General features: G+C 31.6%; 1 protein-coding gene and 1 long non-coding RNA gene across 3 annotated transcripts in view; one reads left to right on the plus strand and one right to left on the minus strand.

The window, feature by feature from the left end:
• Nucleotides 1–25,870, plus strand: part of LOC129915851 (uncharacterized) — a 337,223-nt gene that overhangs the window by 43,068 nt on the left and 268,285 nt on the right. The window lies entirely within an intron of this gene.
• Nucleotides 17,572–18,393, minus strand: LOC129915855 (uncharacterized). Its single transcript, XR_008772382.1, has 3 exons — nucleotides 18,237–18,393; nucleotides 17,907–18,148; nucleotides 17,572–17,822 (listed from the first exon to the last, which is right to left on the minus strand). It is a non-coding gene; the product is annotated as an uncharacterized LOC129915855 (long non-coding RNA).

Consider the following 25,870-nt stretch of genomic DNA (forward strand, 5'->3'; position numbering starts at 1 on the left):
CTATAGACGAAAATTTTTTTTTGGTATGCAGTAGGACAAAAAATTTCTTTATAGGTAATTATGAAAAATTTTTGCTTAAATGTCCTATATCAAATGAAATTATATTTTTCACACATAATGACTTACGTCCCCATAATAGCTACTCCTAGGAAGAGGCGAAATACTCAAATTTTGAAGTCATTGCATTGCCAAAATTATCGTTGCTTAGCTTAATGCTAAAGTAACCATCTCTAATGAAAATAAAATGCACGACTGGGGCCGCACGTACTTGCTCTTGCAGTTCAAAGCACTTTTATGTTAGCTTACTTGAAGATTATAAGAACTGCCTCTATATACATACATTTTTAAGAAATTTGATTGATGTAGGGGAAGAGCCGGCATGGAGGTTAAATAAATAAGTTAGCTAGTTAAATAATTTTTTTTTTTATTTGACTTGACTTTTTTGAGAAAAACTAAGAATGCAATTTTACTGCAATTACTTTGACTTTATCAAAATCATTAGAGCCATTTTTGAGAAAATTGCAATAACTCCATAATGATGTACGGAAAGAGCCGACATCCGCGATTTAAAAAAAATATAATGACCATATTTCCACTATCCGTATTTTTTGAGAAAAAACTAAAGACGCAGTTATGTTAATACTATATACAGCATTACGTGTGTGAAATTCAATCAAAATCGTTAGAGCCGTTTTCGAGAAATTTGCAATAACTCAAAAATTTTGTATGGGAGGTATACGTTCTAAGCGAGATATTAAAAAACAAAAAAAAACTAACCTTGAAAATTACGAAATAAACATCCATACCAAATTTCAAGAAAATCCGTCTACCCGTTTAGGCTGTAGCTACTTGTACAGATGGACGCACGGACGCACGGACGCACCGACGCACAGACCGACGGACGTCATGACGAAACCCACTTTTTTGGACTTCTCCATCATCGTAATGTTAGTTTTGATTAAAACCTCGAATTTTTTTTTTGAAACGAAACCAATACTTGCCCTATTGAGCAAGTAAAAAGAAGTAGGTACATCATCCATATCGTCCTGTTTCTGCGAGAACCACGTATCTACACCGCAAATTTTGTTCAGTTTTAAAAAGAAATATACATTTTTCTTGAAATTTATACAAAAGGAAATAAAGTTATGTTTAAGACATATTGATTGAGTTGTCTCTAAACTAAAAGCCTTGTATAATATTTTCGTTTACTTTTTTAAACTCAAATAAAGAATGTATTGAGTTTCGATTTCAATTAAAATATTTGGTTTCCTATTTTTTCTGTTTTTGTGTCCTATATCCAATACAAATTCCACTAGAGAAAAAAATTGTAGCTTTTGTTTTTCATGTGTTTGTAACTGTATGGACAGGTGTCCTATGTCCATTTTACTACTTTTTTTTTAAAAACTCAATTAAATCAATATTGAAAAACCCTAACATGCAGATTGCTTTATGTATGGTTGTAAAAATATCTAATGTTTCAAAAAACATAAAAATCACTGTGATTAGGCTCAAAAAAACAAGCAAACCACCACTTTGAAGTTTACAAACGCTCTCCTGAAAAGTTAAGTATTTGGTTTATAGGACAAATAAGAACTCACGTGACGAAGTGTTTCGGATTTTAAAAGTTGTTCCTAACAAAGTTCAATATTTCAAAAGTAAGGGGCCAAAAACGAAAAATTCTAGCCCACCTTTCTTCGATTGTTTAAGTTTTTCTATTAGTTTCAACTTTTAAAGAGTGGTCTCTATAACCATTGTTGCAAGAACTTGAGGTAGTAAATTTGTTTTTTTTTTTTTTTAAGATATCGCTTTGGTAACTTTTTTTGAAAATCTCAAAAAAAAAAAAAACAATTTTTTTCAAATTTTTGTTTTCCATTTTTTTTTTAAATCGAATATTTTACCACTAAGATAATCAACTCGAAATACACTTTCAAAGTACATCGTGAAGTTTTTAATACATATTTCAAAAATTTCCATATGTCCTCTTTTTCGAAAAATAAAATTCAAAAAGTTTTTCCCCAGTTGAACATTTACATTTCTTAAGCCAAACCGAAAATCTATAGGAAAAACAAAGAACTTAACATTTGAACTAAAAAAAAACCGAATATAGTAAATTACTACCCCACACTTGCCCTACTTATGCCCCCATAAAGAAAAAATGTAGATTTTACAGCAAAAACTATTTTTAGGAGATTAGAAAAACTTCTTATTGAACTCCAAAATTTTCATATATTAAAAGTTAAAAAATAAAAATATTGTGTTTATACATGGTTTCCGACAAAGAAAATATATACCTGAAATGGCTAATAGCTACAGTTATGAATGTTCTTTAAAAACAAAAAGAAAAAAATTCTATCGTAACCCGTTCATAAAATATTAGCATTTTTTCGTTCAGTGTATTTTAAAATTCATCATCTTACGTTTTCGTTCACCACAACCACGAATGAACGAATTTTATCAATTTAATTTTTTTTTATAATTTTCTACCATTACTACAGTCAAAGCGTCATTTGACCTTGCGATGAGAGGCACTGTCTGTTTTTATTTCATGGATCGATGGGGGTATATTTAAAAGGCTTAAACCCAATTTCTCACCACCTGATCATTCTTTTTAGCGGAGTTATTCACAAAAATGCATTTTTTGGGATATTTTACTTCTAAGCTAATATCTTTGCTCCAGATTATCGTAGACCAAAAACTAAACATACATTCTCTTCCTTATAATATTTTCTATCGTTATATGTAATTTCATTGTATTTGAGTGAGTAAATATAAAATGGCAGCCATTTAAAGTCAAATTTCTGTTGTTAAAAAACACATTTTTGTCATTATTTCGAAAAAAGCTTATATCATGATTGACATTTTTCTAACCTATTTTGTAGCCCTGTTCATGTCCTGCATTTTACAGAAAAAATGAGCTCTTTATCACCAAAGATGGCCGAGCTATTGATGAATGAACGCATGCAAAACCGGTGCGAAAACACCCAAAAATATCGTTTTTTGGGAATAACTCGACTTCAGATTGTCCCACGGCAAAAAATAAAGCAATGAATTGTTCGTTACAACATTTTCTATCAATTTAGTGCACAATCTTTTTGTTGAAACAAATAAAAAATAAGTAATATTAAGTCAAAGTCGTTTTTTTGTTTAGCAAACTCTTGCCTTATTATTTTGCAAACGGTGCGAGTATTGGCTAAGAAAATAAAATATTATTGTAGTCCTTTAAATTATCTACAATTCAAAAAAAAATTTAGCTTTCTACGACCCACGGGAGCCGAGCTATTATAATTTTAAGAAAGCATTAATCCGTACGAAAATTCAAAAAAATTTCCCTTGTTTATGATTCGAATACTAGTTCTCAGTGAGAGGGGTTGTTTTCATTGTTTCTTGTTATAAGAGAATTTGTCTTATGTTTTTTCGTTGGTCATTTGGACCTTTTTTAAAAAATTAATTACTCGGCTCCCGTGGGTCGTAGAAAGCTAAATTTTTTTTTTAAATTGTAGATAATTCAAAGGACTACAATAATATTTTATTTTCTTAGCCAATACTCGCACCGTTTGCAAAATAATAAGGCAAGAGTTTGCTAAACAAAAAAACGACTTTGACTTAATATTACTTATTTTTTATTTGTTTCAACAAAAAGATTGTGCACTAAATTGATAGAAAATGTTGTAACGAACAATTCATTGCTTTATTTTTTGCCGTGGGACAATCTGAAGTCGAGTTATTCCCAAAAAACGATATTTTTGGGTGTTTTCGCACCGGTTTTGCATGCGTTCATTTATCAATAGCTCGGCCATCTTTGGTGATAAAGAGCTCATTTTTTCTGTAAAATGCAGGACATGAACAGGGCTACAAAATAGGTTAGAAAAATGTCAATCATGATATAAGCTTTTTTCGAAATAATGACAAAAATGTGTTTTTTAACAACAGAAATTTGACTTTAAATGGCTGCCATTTTATATTTACTCACTCAAATACAATGAAATTACATATAACGATAGAAAATATTATAAGGAAGAGAATGTATGTTTAGTTTTTGGTCTACGATAATCTGGAGCAAAGATATTAGCTTAGAAGTAAAATATCCCAAAAAATGCATTTTTGTGAATAACTCCGCTAAAAAGAATGATCAGGTGGTGAGAAATTGGGTTTAAGCCTTTTAAATATACCCCTATCGATCCATGAAATAAAAACAGACAGTGCCTCTCATCGCAAGGTGAGGCCCTTTTTTCCGACGCTTTGACTGGAGTACATAGTTGAGTCACTTCAAAGCTGTGGTACCTTTTCTTAAAAAATGTTTAAATTTGTTTTTTTCGATGAAAAAAAAAAAAAAATAATTTATGAAAAATTTTAAACACTTGTGGTATAAAAAAATCTATGGCAACGTAGGTGGCCAATTTTTTTTTAAATATGCGTGTCTAAAGGGAATTTCAAAATAGTAATAATTTTCGTTGTATCTTGAGTAATAAGGAAGTTAGGTATTGGTACCAATATGCAAAAAATAATCATGTGTTTTTTTATGACAACCTATAATAAATTTTATACTTTATGAAAGGTTACTTAAGCTTTATATATTTTCTTCAATCATGTTTGTCCAACATTTACAAAAAGAGCTAGAATTTTTCGAAGCCAATTAATTTTCATCCAAAAAAACAAGAAAATCAATTTTTTTTTCTTCCTTCACCTTAAAGTCGATTATTTTATATAACAACCTATAATAAATTTTTCATCATCTAAAAGTTTACTACTAAAGCTTTAATATGATGTTTCAATCATATTTTTACGACATCTAGAAAAAAAAGTTACAATTTTTAAAGCCAATCATGTCCAAATTTCAAACTGAGATTACGGTACTTTATTCAATTGTGGCTCTGGCTACAGGTGTTTTGAGATATTTTTCAGGTTTTTCAATTTAAGATTGTGTAATTTTTAGAGCAGGTACCGTTATGTGTGATATATCAAATGAAATGTTATATTATGCGTATTAAAGATAAATCATTTTTGTTTGTATGTGCTCTCGATCAAAAGATATAACGTATTTAGAAAAAGAACATCTTTTCACCGCTATCTCGGGATTGCGAATATGAAATTAATTGAATTTTTTTATAAATATAGTAATGTTTATTATTATTATCCATCAACAGCATTAATTTCATTCATCTATTTATTAATTATCTTGTTTCGAATCACTACTATACTAAAGATCTGCCTCTCATCGGCAACACATGTTGTGAAAGCTCGTCTCGTGAAATTTAAGTTTTTACTCGTTGTGTCTCAGCCTCTGTTAATTGTTTGTTTAATTTCTCACCAACAGAAATAATAATTTAAAAAAAAAAAAAAAAAACAATAGTCATCCACCAAATAATTAATTAATAATTTTAACCAATTCAATTTACATAAAATCCAAAACAGCCGCGCCGTGTAATGCATATATTCATTCGTGCATAAATATAACATATCACCCATCTCATCATATGAAAAAAAAAAAACAAAAAACAAGTGCCTGCACAAAGCCCATATCGTCACCCCATCACACATAATCAATAACAACAACAACATACACCACTGCATTATCAGTTTCGCAGTTAACAACAACAAAAAACATTATCCACCGGTGTTTACGAAAAATTAAAAAAAAAATTAAAATCTTGTGTCGCGATATGCTAACAGGCAATGAGCACAGTGAGTAATCCTTTCTTTTCCTTTCCCACCTCTTTCGCAATTAGTTTTGTATAGCAGCTATGGTATTGCAAGCAGAAACTCTTCTTGCATTATCACAGCTGATATCAATCTGATTCAGATATATTATTGATTGTCTTACTGGTAGCAAACAGGGGCGGATCAATACAAATTGTCACTAAGGCATAACACTAGTGACGGTTTGTTTTGTAAAGTTCAAGTTTGGGACTTGATAAGAGAATCATTATATGTAATTGTCTGAATAGGTTTTGAATAGTTTTTTTTTGAGTTTTGAATGGTTTGTAAATTCAGGGTAGATTATGCCAACGTTCGTGGGCTTAGATCTAATTTCTGTGACGTGTATATTTACACTGTACAAAACAGGCCAGCTGTTTTGGCACTGAGTGAAACACAAATAAGTGAAAATACAGATTGTTCTGAATTTAATCTATTTGGTTACAACTTGGTGCCATTATTCTTTTCCCACCATGGTCTCGCCGTCTATATTAGAAACGATGTCGCATACCAACTTCAACCACAATACGGCCCATGTCTAAACACAAATTTTAATTTCATGTGGTTTAAATTCTCGGTTAATAAGCGCATCATTCATACATGTTTTATTTATCGGAGCCCAAATCTGGACAGTAATTCGACTTCTAACGAACTCGATGCTCTGTCTGACTCCATTCAAAGGATTGTTTCCCTTTATCCTCACACTGAAATCGTTGTTACGGGCGATTTCAATGTACACAATTCTTCGTGGCTTCGCTTTTCTGGCCAGACAACACCCGAAGGAAGGTATGTCGAGATCTTTGCTGAGTTAAACCACCTAACTCAGCTAGTCGACGAGCCGACTCGAATATCGGACGTTAATGGTCGAGCTGAAAACACTCTAGACTTGTTTCTTACCTCTGATCCTGATAAGTACACAGTTAGTGTATTATCGCCTCTAGGCACATCAGACCATTGTGTCATATCTGCGAATTTCTCGTGTCAAACAAACCCAGTTAAAGAAAAAGCACCCAAAAGAACTGTCTGGCAATACGAGAAAGCCAACTGGGAGGGACTCAACGAATTCTTCAAAAACTTTAACTGGTCGCTATGCTTCCTCGATAGTGACGTTGATTCCAGTACAGATATGATAACAAATTTAATTCTCTCCGGAATGAGAAATTTTATCCCGAATAGGGTTAAAACAATCAAACCGAAAGAGAATGCATGGTTTGATTCGAGCTGTAAAGAGGTTATTAGGGTTAAAGAGGCTAGCTTTCGCTGTTATAAAGCCAATCCCACTGAGGAAAACCGAAAAAAGTTCAAACAAGCTAGAAAGGCCAGCAACGCCCATATTCGACCAACCAAATTTTTGCATGATCAAGAATTAAGGCAAAAAATACTACAATGTCCCAAAGGTAGTAAAAATTTTTGGTCATTTGTAAAAAATATTCGCAACACTTCCTCGTCGTCGGTTCCAACGCACGTCTTCAACGACACTCCATTTGTTAGTTCTGCCGATAAAGCTAACCTACTTGCGAGGCAGTTCGCTGCCAACTCAACACTGCCTGATAGTGTCATGACTCCGCCAGTACTTGAGCGCGTAAACGGATTCATGGGACAAATCTTCTTTCGCACTCGTACAGTAGCAAGAGTTCTTAAAGATCTTGATATACACAAATCCGCTGGCCCGGATAGTATCCCCCCCATCGTTCTGAAGAGGTGTTCTTCCACGCTGGCAAAACCACTGCGTAAGCTTTTTCATCTGTCCTATTCTACTGGTCTCTTCCCGAGTAGATGGAGAACAGCATTTGTCCAGCCTGTCCCTAAAAAAGGCGAATCTTCCTCACCCTCAAACTACCGACCGATCGCACTTACGTCCCTTCTTTCCAAGGTCATGGAAACGTTGATTAACTTTCAACTTAAGAAATATCTTGAGGAACGGAAGCTTCTTAATGACCGGCAGTACGGCTTTCGTAGTAACAGGTCCACTGGTGATCTGATAGTTTATCTCACCGAGCAGTGGAACAAATCTTTACATCGTTTTGGAGAAAGTAAGATTGTTGCACTTGATATTTCAAAGGCATTTGATAGAGTTTGGCATCAAGCTCTTCTTTCGAAAATGCGTGCTTTTGGAGTCGATGAATCTCTTCTTCGTTGGATTAGAAATTACCTTTCGAACCGTTCAATACAAGTCGTATTGGATGGATTCAAGTCTGAAACCCACAAAATAAATGCTGGTGTGCCACAGGGCTCCGTTCTGTCTCCGACACTCTTTCTCATTTTTATAAATGATCTCCTGTCTGAAACTTCTAATCCACTCAACTGTTTTGCTGATGATAGTACCCTCAGTTTTTCATATTCGTTTCCTGATTCTCGCCCATGTTCTTCGGATGTGGATCTCGAACGGCTTAATATGATTAACTCATTAAATTCTGATCTTGATAGCATTGTTGAATGGGGAATAAAAAATCGCGTAGAATTTAATGCGTCAAAAACACAATGTTGTTTACTTTCATTAAAGCGAAACCTTCCTCCCATGCCACTTTCCATGAGTGGTACTTGCATCGAGGAAACCGACCACCTCTCAGTTCTCGGTATGTGCATTACAAACCACCTCCTGTGGAATGAACACATATTTGACACCGCTAAATCCGCTGCTAAATGTTTAGGTTTCTTCCGAAGATGCAAGAAATTTTTCTCCCCGTCTGATCTAGCAGTTATTTATAAGGCATATATCCGTCCAAAGCTCGAATATAACTCCCACATATGGGCAGGAGCACCAATAACGTCGTTGGTTTCTTGGATAGAATACAAAATAGAGCTATAAAAATGATAGGTGATAGATCAATATCTGATACAATTACGTGTCTCGAGCACCGGCGTAACGTCTCATGCCTCACGTTGTTCTATCGTTATTTTTATAAGCAATGCTCAGAAGAAATAGCTAGTTGCATTCCTCCCCTTAAACAGTTCAACCGTAGCACTCGCGCTTCCAGGAATGCTCATCAGTTTACCCTCGAGTCCAATTTCGGACGTACCGTCAAATACAGAGATTCTTTCTTCAGCCGCACTACGCGAATGTGGAACGCATTACCCGCCTCTGTTTTTCCATCCCATTTCAAAACTCAGGACTTCAAAACTAATGTACATCGGTATCTCCTTTCAAACCCCTCCCTATTTTCCTAATGCTCGTACTGTGTTCATCATATTAAGGGTAGATTAATCCCTTTAGTGCGCGCTCATTATAAAAAAAAAAAAAAAAAAAAAAAAGAAGTTTTCACTTCCAAAAACGTATATTAATTTCAGCCATAAATAAATAAATTCCATTGGATTTTTTGTTAAGTCATATTTAACAATAATTTTTGAAATACTTAACCATTAACAAAATGTTGCACATCGGTTCAAAAAAAAATTTAAAACTTCAGGAGAAATTTTTTTACGATTACGTCTCGACGTAATGATTTTTTTTCCAAGGATAACCCAAAATCGAAAAACTTTCTTTTATCTTTACAAAATTTAGCAGTGTTTAGAATATGAATCAAATAAAGAAGAAAAAAAAAAAAAAAACAAATTAAAAAATTGAATATACTGAAGGACTCTTAACAAACTCTTTGATAAATAAATCTCGACGGTTTTTATTACAAAAATGAAAACAAATTTATTTAAAAGAAGATTTTCAATTAGACCAGTTAAGTGGTGTTATTTTTTGTTTTTAAATGTTTTTTTTTCCTCGTCAAAACACTTACAATTCTTTAAAAACGCAAGTGCTATTAGCGTTTTATTAGAAAGAAGAAAAAAATACCTAATAAAAACAAACATTCACCAAAATAAGGTAATTTAAAATTTTGTTTTTTCATCCAGAAAAATAAACGATATCATCTCTTTTTGCTCATTTTCTTCAAACATTCCACCATCATTATACCTTCTACGAAAGAGTCATCTCTTAAGAAGAAAAAAAAAAAAAAAGAAATCCAACAATTTCATTTATACGATGTATTAATAAAAGATATTTTTCTTAAATACATTTCACTGGCGAGACGACTAAGAAGAAAAATAAAATAAATCGTATAGGAAAACTTACAAAAAAGGACACTGCTGGAAGACGAACTCAAAAAATAACATCGACTTTTTTTTCTTTAACTCTGCTGTTGTATAGTAAGCTCACCCCCATTAGTATAGCCAGTTCAGTTGCAACCCCAAAAATGGCTATGAAAGAACTCCAACTCGTATACGTATGTGACGATGAAAATCGAAAGAAAATTAAGGGGAGTTCGTTGCAGATAAAAGACAAATATAAAATACAACCCTGCCCCCTTTTTCAACCCGAAACTGAAGCCAAAGCCGAACATTCCCATGAATCATGGAATTTAATCAATAAAATCGTCCTGGGATTTTCGGATGTGAATAGATGTGGCGAATCGCAAAGAACTTTGTTGGAATTTTAAGGGAAACCCAAGAGAAATGTGAGTCAGTGACATAGGAGTAAAGCATGTATAGTTGAGTTGGTTGTGGGTGGGAGTTAAGTTCAGTTCGAAGTATAAGTTGAGAATGTTTGTTGGGTGTTAGGGTAGAGAAAGAGACTTATGGCTGTTTCTAATGTAAGCCAAGGGATGATATTTTTCTTCTTGCACTTGATTTACTTTGTCTTTCTTTGCACTGATGTGTAATGCTCTGCTGTGAAATCAGTGATGATATAAACAAATATTGTTTTTTTTTTTTGGAAAGTTTGCATTTATGAGATTTCAGAAAATTTGGTAATAATAAGAGGAATATTATTTCAAAAGAATAATTTTTCCATGAAAAATAAAATAAAGTAGTAACTAACACTTCCTAGAAATTTAACTCTTAGTTGCTTTGTGAATAAAATTAAAATTTCGGAAAAATTGGATTTGGAAAAATGATCATTATTATTTTAGAAAGGCTATGTACCAAGCTTATTATTTATTTTCATTTTACTCCTCTACAACTTTATTTTTACAACTTTCCCTACGTATAGAATTTGACTTTTTTAATTCGCTCTGGTGAGTACCACAAACGCGTTCGAAATGTATTTCACATTTAAGTCTATTAGAATTGGTCGGCAAAAACAAAAAAAAAGTCGAAAGCAAGAACTCTGTAAGGTGTTTTTAATTAACTTGAGTGTGCTGAATTCAAAACTGTTTACAGATTTATTCCATCACGTCTAGTTTTTGAGCTCTGCTCATCACTATTTTCGCTATAAAGTCCCAAAAACTAATTTTCAATGAAATGTTTTTTATTCCATCACGTCTAGTTTTTGAGCTCTGCTTGTCACTATTTTCGCTATAAAGTCCCAAAAACTAATTTTCAATGAAATGTTTTTTAACGTTGGATGTTAACTTTATATTTTTCCGTAATATTTTGCTTTTTATTATCCAAATTAAGATTCGAAAACTAGAATTTACTTCAAATCTGCTTCAAAAAACCATATAAGTTAACTTAACCACCAATATATTGAGATATCATACATTTCTATGTTAAATATCTTTTAGAAAAAAATAATTTAAAAAAAAATATATTAACATATTTGAGACGATAGAATATGGCTTTTGGAGATCTTATAAGTAGTTTTTCAAAAAAAAATTAACGGTGATGAAATTCAAAGTCAAAAGTACAAAAAAATCGCGTTTTTGACCTGTTAATATTCACATATTTCGAAAACGTGACCCGCCAGTGAAATTTTGATTTCAGATTCGGAATCAGCACACAAAAATCCTTTAGAAATGTATCGTTTGGTTCAAGCTCTATTTTCGTTGCCGACCAGTGTTATTTTTGAAGTTATACTTCTTGTGGGTATGAAAATTTGTTTTTTGACAAGAATGTCAAAGGGATTTAATTTAATCTTTTTTTTCTCAAAAATTTAGCATTGGAAATTGGTATGAAGTTTCTTAATTTCCAATTATAAAGATTTTTTCATACATAACTATAATCAGGGAAGTCAGATTGTCTTGGGTTAAGGTACGGAGATAGCATAAAAAAATTTCCCAAGATCACAATAAGCTGACATTATTAAAAAAATACGCTGTTTGATTATTTTAATAATAATATAAAACAAAAATAATAAAAATTAAAAATATCAAATGAAATTCATTTAATATAGGTACGTAGTGAGAAGTATAACTTCAGGCGCGTGTACATGTGTACACACACACTCTTTTTTTTTATTCTAAGTTTGAGTTATATATTTATATGTGAAACAATAAGGTATTTTTTTTGGATTTCAAAAAGTTACATGTACGTTGTTTTGTTTTCGATAAAATATCGTTTTTGAAAAAAAAAAAAAAAAAAAAATAGCACTTATATGTACCTTCTAAATTCCATAAAAAATCAATGAAGTGGTCTTAAAAATAAATCAAAATCCACGAAGGTTGTTCAGAGAACAATAGAAGGTTGGGAAGCGGGTGGATTTAACTGAAAATACTCTTAAATGTTTTTCACGCTTATAAGAAAAACCTTGTCTTGTTTAAAATAGTTAAAAATCTTCGATTAAACTGAGAAGTTATCTGATCTTTTTCTTAGCTAACAATTGTAGTTTTGACAAGCAAAGGTTTTGATAAATATACAGAGGACACACACACAGCGATAATGTTTTTTTTCTTTATAAGATTCAATTCGAATGTCAACTAAGTTTTCGACAATAATTGCAGTCCATCAACTGTGCTTATTTCGAAAATCACTTTTTTAAATGAAAATTAAATTACACCGGCACACAAAAAAAAAAAAAGTGTCATGAACCAGAAACCAGACCTATCTTTCTATATGTTTTTGGGCACGCTGAATCCGAATTTGAAGTCCGTTTGGCCCCATCACCCTCCAGTTTTGAGCTGTGAGTGCATTTTGTTTGAATTTTTATGACTTTTTTGGAGTTTTTTGCATTTTTCTCAAAACTGAAGGGTGACCGGGCAAAACGGACTTGAAAATCGGATTCAGCGGTCCCAAAAACATATAGAAAGATAGGTCTGCTTCCTGGTACATGAAAATTTTTTTTTTGTGTGCCGGGTATGACAGCGACATGTCGCGACAGTGCTAGCACACAAAAAAAAAGTTGTATGAACCAGAAACCAGACCTATCTTTCTATATGTTTTTGGGACCGCTGAATCCGAATTTCAAGTCCGTTTTGCCCGGTCACCCTCCAGTTTTGAGAAAAGTGTAAAAAAAGACCCCAAAAACTACCTTTTTTTGAGTTTTTTGCATATTACTCAAAACTGGAGGGTGACAGGGCCAAACGGACTTGAAATTCGGATTCAGCGGGTCCAAAAACATATAGAAAGATAAGTCTGGTTTCTGGTTCATGACACTTTTTTTTTTTTGTGTGCCGGTGTTATTAAAAAAAAGAAAAAATAAAGTTCGCTGGTCAGCTCTTTTGTTTAAACGCGAACAATCTAATATTATTCATAAATCATAGACATTAATGTAAAATTAAATTGAAAAAAAAAATTACTAAAACACCAACGTCACATACATACACTGTGAAAAAGTGCAATTAGCGAATATTTAGTAATTTTTCTTGTTAAGAAAATACCATAAAATCTTAAGTTATAAAATAATTCAAATTAATGAATGTTAATAACAAAAAAAAAATTATTAACAAGGTAATCTGTTTAAAAGAACAAAATTTGTTGTCTCGATTATATTAAAATTGTTGAAAGGTCAGTTAATTATGGACAAAAATATTATTTCCTTTCAGTAAAATTTATTGAAACCAAAAAAATGAATATATCTTTAACATCCCTGTGCCCTATAGCAAGATAAATTTAATAAAATATTTATTCGCTCACACAAAATGTAATTGCATAAAACGGCTGCAAGATTTCCAAGTAGTCCTCCCTCTAACGATGTTATTTTTCCCTTAAACTTTTTTATTCAGTTAATGAGTCACCCAGCAGACACCCACCGACACAAAGCACAAAGATGAAAATTAATAAAACACTATGGGTGGTTGCCTATCTATATGTATGTAAGTAGAAAGGCAGCGAGCACCCCCCCCCCCCATATTCTACTGTTTGTGTTGGTGGCGTTCATCCGGCGTGAATAAATGAAACTAATTACAATGTTTAAAAGAAATGGCAAGGAAAAAAAAAATAAAATAATAAAAATCCGAAACATGCAACAGGACTTTTGTAAAGGATGCACATTGCACACTTCCTATAGGTACCATATATACAACAAAGGAAAAAAATAATATTCTTTCGAGGTGCGGTTCGCTGTGATGTTATTACTTACTCCTGCTCGCATCGCACCAGGAAACCAAGGAATATTTTTCCGTCGCTGGATATTATTTTTTAAAACTATTTTAAGAATGGCAGGATAATAAATTATTGTGCTGCAGGAAGAAGTCGGCGGCGTATGTAATGTGCGAGAAAATGTACCAATTAATTGTGGCAGTTCTTTACGAGAGCATGACTCATAAAGTTCGGTTTGGAAGAAAAAAAAAAAAAAAAAGAAAGAATTCTTCTTGCGAGTTGGGAACTCCCAACAACTACTACAACATTCACTGTTGGTACAGTAAGTCGACTCATCGTCTGCAAAGGAGAGACATCAGAGAAAGAAATTGCCAGACACAGTGGAATGGCTGCTGCTGGGTTTGTGTTGTTGCTAAACAAAATTTATTATAACCCCTCCAAACAGTTTAGGTCTGTTATGTATCTTTTGGTGATAAGAAGGGGAGACAGAGGCATTTTAAGTACCTTCCCAAATGGAATGTGGGCTCTCAAGGTTAATGTCCTCTTGGGTTTAGATATTCCCAACTATATACCTCCACAAACATCTAATATAGTTGACGAAAAGGGGAATAGAAGATGTGTTGTATTTCTAACACGCAATTTTCTTTCATTTTATTTCCGTTTGTCTGCCCTTTGAGTTCTGTTTCGTGTTGCATGCTATATAAACATATATACAACAACAACAACGGAAGAAGGAAGTAACTCAATGATATTATTCTTGGATAGAGAAGGGTAACCCAGAAGTATGACGACGACACGACAAATATACGACAACGACGAAAGAGTATAATCAGTAAGTTATGGGGTAAAAAAGGAGACAGAGAGAAAACGTTAGATGAAATTAAATGATATGTAGGGTGTAGGTGTGGATAAATTCATGTTAAGGAGACGTTAGGTGGTTACAATGTTCATTAACTCCTTTTCAATTAGTGTGGTGAGAAATGGTCTTATTTTAAGATAAACAAAAGGTGCCTATCTACTATATGAACCTTTAGAATTTAAATCAAAATATCCTTAGAAGCAACAAAAAAAAAAGGACCACATCAGATGATGAGACCTGTCCAGTTTAGAATAGAAGATAACGAAAATGCCAATATTGTAGAGTTGGGATTCAGTCGAAAATCGCAGGGAAACTTTTGTAACATGGGTATACGGGTGCTTTATAAAGTCTATATCATTAGTCAGATAAACAGTTGACCGAGGAATGGTAGTCAATTATGAATAACTTATTTAAGGTGTTTCACGTGGGAATCATTATCAGATTCTCAGTGAAACCGTCAAATGCTGTGATCTGGGAGAATGTCTAAGGTTCCAATTTAAAATAATCGAAATTCCTTAGGTTACATTATTTTTAAACAGATTATTTTTTGGTCGAACCGAAGAAGTGTAAAAACGCAACAAGACGCGGCAAGACGCAATCAAATACAGGGCGATAAGGAAACAGAGTGAAAATGCAATCAGGATGACAAGTTGAGCTCAATTATTATAGAAAATCTTTATGAAAAAAATATTTTTTTATTTTCATATTTTTGTTGTTATAACTATGCAAAAGAACGAAAATTCAAAAATTGAACAAGACGAAAGAGCGACAAGGTGAGGATATAAACCACGGCAAAACAACAGGGTTGCAGGGCGACAAAATTACAAGGCAACAGAGTGACAATGCGACAAGACAACAGGTTGACAAGTCAACAAAAGGCAAAAGCGATAGAGCTATAGGTCGAAAAAGCAACAAAGCTACAGAGTGACAGGGCGGGAGAGTAACAAGGTACAAGGCGTTACGTCGGTAAAGCGTCAAGATGACAAGATACCACAGCAAAAAGGCAACAAATTGACAAAACAGCAGAAGGACAATACTACAAAAAAAAACATAGTGACAATTGCATCTGTTAAGCTTTATATAACCGAAATTGTTTGTCGGGTAACTACACAAACATTTTGAAAAAAAAACAAAAAAAAATTACACAGCCACACAAAAAAAAAGTTTTGACCTGGAGGTGAGACTATGCTAATAGTATGTTTCTTTTGTGGCTTAAACTGATTCCGAAGTCCGTTTCACTCGATCTCGTTAGGTTTTTTAGATAGCCCCAAATGAAAAACTTCTTTAGAATAATCTTGAAAAACCCGAGGTGATAGGGCCAAATTTACTTTGAATCTGGTTTCAGTGACCAGAAAAACATATATTTAACATAGTCGCACTCCTAGACCATAAACAAAATTGTGAGGCAGTGACATTTTTTGAGGTTATCTCGAAAGCATGACGTGATAAAGCAAAATAAACTAAGGATTCTGCTTCAGCGACCCAAAAACCATATGATTAACATAGTCGCACCCCCAGATCAGAACTATTTTTGTGTGACTGTTTTATTCTTGGTAATATTTTCTCATTTTTGTTTCATTAATCGGGCGAAAGGACAACAATGACAAAATTAAAGGTTTTCTCATTAGAAGATAAGGACAATTAAAGGAGTGATTCTTGGGTATGATATTCTGAGAAAAAAATTGCTCTACAGTCAAAGTCTCTCACCAAAGTTGGTATCACTCATCGATGATTTAAAGCCTTCTCGTTTGTTTCCTGACTAATGATGGTCTATTGCATTGTAGTAGTTTGTTCTGATAACAGTTATTATTAGCATGCCAGTCATTCTCAATTTCACCCAAAGGCTTTGAAATCGCACTTTTGCGGAACATAAATTGAAATTCCTTACTTATTCTTAGATCTTAGAGTCATCTTAGCGAAAATACACTTTACTAGCGTCTATTTAGAAAAACTAACCTTAAAAACTACCAAATATAAAACTGAAATTTTATTTTCCAATCTCTTATGGTGAAAATACACAGAAAATAAAAAAATAAAGTTCGCAGCTCAGCTCTTTTGTTTAAACGAAACCAATTTTATTTCCTTTATTATTCATTGGTATTAATGTAAAACTATGATTGAATGCATATATAAGTAGTTTCTCAAGGTTCATTTGTGACGTTAATGTTCAAAAATAACATTAGCTGGGTTTAAATTTAAATAAATCTGCTAAAAAAAAATTCAGTCTTCGCTTGAAAAAATCTAAATGCACTTTTTCAATACTTTGGAGATAGAATTTGTCTAAAAAAGTTAATGTTTGAATCGTTGCGGGTGTGACACTTTCGAAATTTCTTAATCCAACAAAATCGTGCAGCCCTAAATTATAACGAGAGAATTTGCGACTAAATTAAAATTGATTTAATGGTTAATGGAAGATGTTTAAGGTATTATGCAGACAATAACTATGAGAACATTTAGTCAGGCTTTTATTTTGATTTAAAAATAAAAATGATTATTATTTGTTTTTATTAGTTTAAGATCTAATCAAATTGACTTCATAATATTCTAATGTATATTTTTTTCTCTTTTATTTCAGGTGAGTTTGATTTCGTTAAATGAATGCTGCAAGAAAAGTTATAATTTTATTTAAGTTTATATTCTGTGCTTTATTAAGTAAAATCATAAAAAATTTTGTCCATCAGTTAGGTATAATTTTCATTTTATTTTGTCCGTAAAAAACACTGCAAATTTAATTTACTTCCTTCTATGTATGAAAAATGTATTTTAAGTAATTTAATAACAAATGTAATTTTTCATAAAAAAAAACAACAACAATACTCTGCTTATATAAAAAATATATATTTTTAAGTCCAACATAATAAATTACCAAAATCCCAATCCAAACAGACCTCCCACAATGAGTTCGTTTACATCAATTAACTTGGGTCTCATGCGGACTCCATATCTTCATCCGTTTGTCGTCTCATTTATAAATATTTCATTACAATTATAAGTTCCTTAATAATATACCATCCACCCGCACATAAATATGTACATTCTGTCCCGTCCGTTGTGTGTCCTGTTTTTCAAAACAGAAAGAACCCATCTGATGATGTAAAAATGAAAAAAACGAAAAAAAAAAAATCTTTAAAACCTCGTACCGCGCCCGTCAATACTTACTTATTCCTACCTACAATATGTACATTATATTCCAAGTACCTCTACCAACAACCCACGTACCTATATATTTTGTGATTGTGGCTCCCTGTGACTCATTTGGTATTCAAAATGTGCAACCAACTTCATTTGTCATCATCAACAACACAGTCAGTACATACATAATAGAAGAAACGGCGGCAGCAGCAGCGGTGGCGGCTTCGACTGTATACAGCGCGCGGTATGAAGTTAAGTTAGAGGAACAGCAGGCAGGCTCTGGAGGACAATATTATTATACAACGAAAAATCCATTTATTGTGCCAACAACTGCTTTTGTTATTCGGTTATAAGTATTAGACTTTACCATTTGCTCCAATTTCGTTTGTCCAGTTTTTTATTTTCATTTTACTTCGTGGCAGTGTCATAACAAGCAAAACCCTGTCAAGGATAACAAAAGATTGAATAGCATAGACAGAACTTGGTGAATTCAAGAAATATTATACAAAAAAAAAGTAAAAAAAAAACAAAAATTGTAAATATTATGTAGGATTGTAGCTAGGGTATGATGAAAAACGTGCAACATGCAACGTGCCGGACGATGACAGAACATCTCTCTTCGTTATAGAAATCGTCATCGTTAGTAGGGTTTTAGGGTAGTCAGCGACTATGAGTTGACGATGGAAAAGAAAAAATATAAGATGAATTGTGTGTGTGAAAGTGGACTAAGTCAGTTTTTGCATTGGTTAAAGAAAAACTTACATAATAATTTTCTTATAACGATTTAATTGTATTTCTTTTACAGGTTTACAGGTTCCACTGAAAAAAAAAACCAATATCAATTTAACATTTTTTAAATATCAAATTAACATTAATTAAATATCAGCTAAAAATGCTCTATAAAATGTGTTTTGTGATATTTAAAATGTTAAAACAATATTTTTATTATCAGAATGATATTTAAATGTCACATTTTGGAATTTTTTTTTGATATTTCATAATCATTTTTTCATATCAATTTCTCATTCCAAATTATTGCAAAATATTAGATAAAAAATTCTTAACGTGTACTAATTTAAAGGCGCTTTGTTTTTTTTGCGAAGTAAAAATTATGATTTACTGAGAAAATTTGATCGGCAATAAGATTTTACTTCACATAGTTTGGGAGAAAATAACAAAACAATTATATCACATATAATAGAAAAAATAATATCACCACTATTTTGTAAAGAATATTCACTTTCAGTAATGTTTTGAAAAAAGGAAAAAAAAAAAAATACTTAAAATAATAAAAATAATAAAAAAGCAAAAGAAAGAAATAGGTTTCATTATAATAAACTAAAACGTAAAATCTAGTCAACATTAATATTTTAACTGTCAAAGTGAAATTTTCACTATCCACTTAAAGTTAAAAAAATGTCAAAATGATATTTTCATTGTCAAAGTGAAATTTTTCTCTATCCACCTAAAATTAAAAAATGTCAAAATGATATGATAAAATATCAAAATTGATATTTTAATTGTTGGACGACTTTTGTCACTCAAAAATGTTATTTTGATAGCTGTTATTATCAATTTTTTTTCGGTGTATGAAATCACGGAAGCAGCAATAAAAAAAATTATTTACTGCAATTTCGCGTTCAAATAAACTTTAAACCTTAAATAATAATTATTTTTAAGCTAGATTTGATGCCATTTTTAGGAGTGACTTAGTCCACTTTCATAATAAAGGGCACAATTGAAAATGTTTATGTAGAAAAATCAGTTGTATGTCAATGGAACGGACAAATCTTTAAATCTTTAGCAATTTCGAATAAGCTTAAGACGACCGTCAGAATAAAATTAGGGAAAAAAATATATGCTTCAAAGAACTGCATAGTTTAAGGCGCTTAAAATATGGTCTAAAAAATAGAAATGAATACAATACTTTTAAATTGGGGCAATTCTTAGGTAACTCACGTTACATTTAGAAAAAAGTTTGAAATCCATAAATAGAAAAATATTTTCAATTTAAATATAAAGTAATATGTAAAAATACTGTTCCTGAATGTAGCTTACAAAATGTATACAAAATGTATTTTTTTTTATTTTTAGCATTTTCTGAGAAAAATAAAGGTCACTTTACGTTTTAAGAGTGCAAAAGTTGGGATATTTTCTGAAAAATTTAGAATTATTTAAAATTAATATTGTATTGCATGATTTTTAAATTAGTGAGAAAACCAACATGCGTACTAAATATTTCGAGAAAAAAATTCAGGTAACTTACGTTACATAAATTTAGTAACACATATTACTTGCTATTTGTTGTTATAACAATAAAGAATAGAAAAGAATAGAAAAGAAAAGAAGAATAGATCTCCATTAAAATTCATAATAAAATACCTATTGTGTAATGAAGTACGCTGTAAAACAAATATATTTTAGGAAGTATTAGGGGATACTGTCATCGTCACTTTTATATCCATTTTGTTTATTATGGGTTTATTTTTACTTCATGTTCATGTTGAAAGTGCGAACACAATAATAATAAGTATCGACTGATCAAAAAGTTTGAACGATCGAAAACATAGTTTATTTTGCTACGATCAGACTGTGCGCACATCAGCAGCTAAAAAGTGTGTAATAGGCGGGGGCCGTTCGACCAGCTACCACGAACCTTTTACTTACATAAACAAAAATCATTAATAAATACGCATACGCCACAGTGACCTGCAAAGTTTCAGTTTTAAAAATTGAGACACAATTTACTATCGGTGATCCCAAAAATTAAATCGATAAGCCTTTAACAGCCCTATTTATAAACTCGTCATAGAGAGTGCATAGCATTATGTACTCTTTATAATGTCTTTAAACAAAAAATTGTGATTTATAATATTTATGCAACGTTTAATAGAGCTTGTATAAGCTAAACGCGTTTTCAGGTTGTTTAGAGCCTGAATAAGAATATATTTTGCTCAAATGTCAGTTGAACATCACATCATTGTCACAAAAAAAAAACACAACAATGATTTGTATAATTTTTATTGACGAATATAGTTTTCCTCTTTCTTTCTTTATTTCATAATCGAAGTGAACAATTTGTAATGAACTAAAATAATAAATAATAAATTGTGTTTTTTAGAGATTTTTCCCTGATATGAATTCTTTACGAGAACTTTTGCCCGCAGTAGCCAAATGTGTGTTTTCATTTTTCATCTTTCTCTTTTTAAGCCTTTTGTTTTTTTTACACAGAAATGATTAATGTATAATATTTTTTAATTGTCAACAAAAAACAAATGAGAAATCGTATTTTCTTTTAGAATTTTTCTTCCTTCAATATGACGAGAACTTTTGCTCACGTTTTTGTTTTTGTTTTTTGTTTATTTTCGAATCAGATGTAGTTATTTTATCGACAGATGGAGTTGTTTGTCGTTATAAAAAGTACTTATTTTGCTTTTTTAGTACTTATTTGGACACAAACCTAGCATAATTATAATGGCTAAGAAAATGTTTTAATAAATAAAAATATATGTAACGTCGCATAGAGGCTACGTAAAACTTTATGCATTGTATAACTATGCAGCCCTTTAGAGCTGTTTAGCGAAATCTAATAAATAAGGCTGTAAATGTTTTGTGATCTTTTAAATGATAAAATACTTACTTGTTGATGTCATACAAAATTAAGCAATTAAAGAAAGTCAGCCCTATTTATAAACTCATCATAGACAGTACATAGCATTATGTACTCTTTCTAATGTCTTTAAACAGAAAATTGTTATTTATAAACTTTGAGCAACGTTTAATAGAAGTTGTATAAGCTAAACGAGTTTTTAGGTTGTTTAGAGCCTGAATAAGAATATATTTTGCTTAAATGTCATTTGAACATCAAATAATTTTCAGAAAAAGAAAAAAATATCAATATTTGTATATATTTTTTTTTCATTGAAGAATTTATTTTTTGGATTACATTTCCAATTACATAAATAAAGAACTTGAAGTCAACTAAATCAAAAAATAAGGAATTTGGAGATTTGTTCCTGATATGATTTACGAGAAATTTTGGCCGCAGTACTTATAAATTCATATGTGTACCCCTTCATCTTTTTCTTATTCCATAGAATTTATGTCTACATTTTCATACATGTGAACCAAAAAAGCCGACGGAAAATACATTTTCCAATCCAATCTAATGAACAATTTGTTGTCAAGCAAAAACAAATGAAATGTATTTTTTTTTTTAGAGATTTTCTTCTACATATGACATTGAGAACTTTCGCCCACGTTTTTGTTAATTTTTTTTTGTTTATTTTTGAATCAGATGGAGTTATTTTGTCGACAGATGGAGTTGTTTGTCGTACTAATTTCCGTTTTTAGTACTTATTTGGACACAAACCTAGCATAACAATAATGGCTAGGAAAATGTTTAATAAATAGAAATTTATGTAACGTTGCATAAAGGCTACATAAAACTTTATGTATTGTATAACTATGCAGCCGTTTAGAGCTGTTTAGTGAAGTCTAATAAATAATACTGACATTACAACTATCATTTACTCACACGAAATCACCAGAAATATCATAATAAATTCTTCCTTATTTCGTGACCTTTCTTTATTAAAATATTTAGTTCTTTTTCGTCGGCTACAGGTCTGATTTGAATATATATTTTATTAGAACTAGGTAATAAAATATATATTCAAATCAGACCTGTAGCCGACGAAAAAGAACTAAATATCATAATAAATAATATCAAAAAACAACTCTATATCCTAAACTATAAACTCTTGCGTGTTATACAATCAAACGAACGCCATGCAAAAGGTTTAGCCCCACCAGGTAACAACAGAGGGATAAAGATATACAAGCCAAACAAAACGCAGTTGCTTGCTCGAGGCCGTAAAGTTCATTTATTCATTCATTTATGCATTTTTTTTCGTTATGACGCCATGTCAACGCAGAAAAACTATACAAAAGAAAAGAACAGTCTGATAAACAAGAAAATATTTAATTCTCCTTAAACAAAATAGTTTTTTTGAAAATTAAAAAAAAATCCCTGATTTTAAAAACTAAGCAAAGAAAAAATATTGCCTACATCTTAGCACTTTTCTCCAATTTTTTTTTTTTTTTTGGGTCTTTATTTACTATTGTGTAACACACAGAGTATTTCTTTGTTTTTTTATAAATTTTATAGTCGTTTTGCAAAACGTTTAACTTTGAATCTTTTGGGTAAGGTTATGTCCTATTAAAACCTATCAATTTTTCGCCTTCAATCTTCGTTTGTTAACAGAATACCCAAAAGGATTCAAACCTCAGCCTTTAATCTAGTCGCTCAAAGTCCTACTAAAAATTCGGATCACATTTCCTCAAAATCACAGCCTAATCCCTGATAAAAGCAGCAAAAGGTTTGTTTATAAATTTTTGCAAAGCCCCTCTGCCTCTAGAATATTTATAAAAATAAAACATAAAAACAATCCCAATATACTTTCTTGCAGCCTACAATGTAGCTTATAACACAATTGCAATACAGTGCTATGTCGAATGCTAAGTGAGAAAAGTCACCAAGGGGATATAGACACAAACGTAGAACTTTTCATTACACCGAGACAACTTCCGTTTCCTGTTACCATGCAGGTACTCGTACATTGTACGTTCTCATACAAATCAGATTTTTATCCTCGCCTTCACAAACCACTGTTTGCATACAAATTGGCTTTCCTTGGCTCATGGCTCCTGGCCACAAGAGCCTCATGCCCGAGCCTAACCCATCACCACCCCCATCATACTCGCAAACACACAATTCCTTGTTCTCCCATCCCAGAACAATTTTCAAAGAAAAAAAAAAAAAATTAACATGCACACATAAAAATGTATAAAAAAAAAAAGTTGTATAATGCCGTTTACCATGTAAAGATATTAATGGAGTGAAGGCAATATGGAAGCATGACAAAAAAAATATGTATAAATGTCGAGACAGTAACGACATTGACGGGAGAAAGTTGGGGCGAACGAAAACAAAAGCCTCTCCTCTCGAATGAAATGCTTCAATGGCCATTATCGTGATGCAGCAGCAGCACCCAAAACACAGAGAGAAACAACAAACTTCAGTGAGCTCCGTCCGGAGGAGCCTCCTAATGGGGCATCAGGAAGCTAAAAATAATGACACCGATGTCATTCATTTCGACTTTTCTTTTTTTTTTCAAAATCATAATAAAGTTTGATTTACAAAGTAATTACCAGGTTTTACAAGCGGAACCTGATTTTTATGAAGCGCACCCTTGGCATAACATTCAACCCCGCATATTCTCTAACCTTCTGTCAGTAGCAAGTCGTGTTCTCATCAGCAACCAAACTCCAATTTTTTTACCCCATCCTTTTGTTGGTCGTCATCAATGTTGAGCATGAAAACGATTTGAAAATACTCTCTGTCGGCATACAGCAGCACACAGGTCATGTGGAACACGTGCTACTTTATTTTTATATATAGAAAATAGGTTTTGAATGGTTGTATTTCCAGGATGCAGACAACGACTGAGCTGCCATCACAACAGTATGAACTTTATTTATATATGGAAGAGACCGTTAGAATGAATGATTATTTTTTATGGGTGATTTGTTTTTGGGGGCGAACGACGACGACGCCGACGACGGACAAAATGAAAATATAGTTTAGTTGGCCGAATTTGACGCGAGCGTTGAAGCGGAGGGGTGAAATTGTTGATGGGCTCTTACACTCTATATATTTTAGCAAATGAAATCTGGGACATGATTTATTAGACTCTAAGCACATGGTAATATTCGTTCTGTTTTTTGTGTTCTTTCCTAGAAACATTTAGGACAAATGTATTATTATTCATCAAAGGGATATTTGTTTGGTGTTAAAAATAGGATGAAGGTATAATTTACATAATATATATGAAGCTTATGTACCTACCTATAGTATATGTCAACAAATCATAGGTGTGCTTGATTTAAAATGTCCGTTTTAAAAAATATGTACCATTTTTATGCATTCTAAAGATTAAACACTAAAATATTTGTGACAAAAAGTTATAATTTATCATTTTATAAACGGGCAGTGAACACTATGGTTTTCAAGATAATAATGAGTTCATACAACTTAGTTTTATTTAAATTCAAATATGTAATTTGAGTATTGAAAGTATTTTTTTTTTTATAATAAAAAGACGTACTGTCCCTAAAAATAGATACTGATCAGCAAAGTGAAACAAGGAGACAGAATGATTCTTGAAATATTAAACTGTTTTTAGTTATTTATGTATTGTATACTTGAAATAAAAATTAAGTTATCTTTTTTTGATGTCAAAACCAAACACAAAAAAAAAAAAAAAAACTCGGACCTAAAAGTCAAAGAGGCTTCTTCCAATTTACGAAAGAACATAAATTACTCCTCAGGACATAGTGTCCCACAAAAAAAAAAAATATATAATAAAAGCATAACTGAGTCGCAAGTAGGTACGCATGGAAAAAGTAGCTCTAATTAACCGTTTTGAACCCAAGCTATGAAAATCAATATTAAAAAATGTTTTTTCGGTATTATCGGGTCAAAAATATCACAACTAAGAAATATGAATAGCAAAAAGTTATTTTCCAAAATAATAAATAGCAAGACTAATGTGTTTTTCTCATGCTACATGTAAGTAACATGCACTGCCTATGACCACCAAAAAAAGTCGGAGAACTAAGAAAATAACTTTTTATGAAACTATAATGTATGCTACTTCTTCTAAGCAAAAAAACAAAACACTTTCTGCATTAACATTTTTTATATCTTTTTTTCAAAATTATGATCATATATAAAAAAAGTATAAAAATTTTAAATATTTTTACCAATTTAAAAAAAAAATGTTATATGAGAGTAACGCTTTAAAAGTCTATATATGGACACAAATTGTGGAGTACTAAATTATTAAACTTTTTGTTTTTTATTTTCTTATTTAGGAATTTCATAAACTTATGTATAAAAAATTAGTTTTTAATACATAAGTATTTTGACACCGTTTA

This window comes from Episyrphus balteatus, chromosome 3, assembly GCF_945859705.1.
Source record: "Episyrphus balteatus chromosome 3, idEpiBalt1.1, whole genome shotgun sequence".
Lineage (NCBI taxonomy): Eukaryota > Metazoa > Arthropoda > Insecta > Diptera > Syrphidae > Episyrphus > Episyrphus balteatus.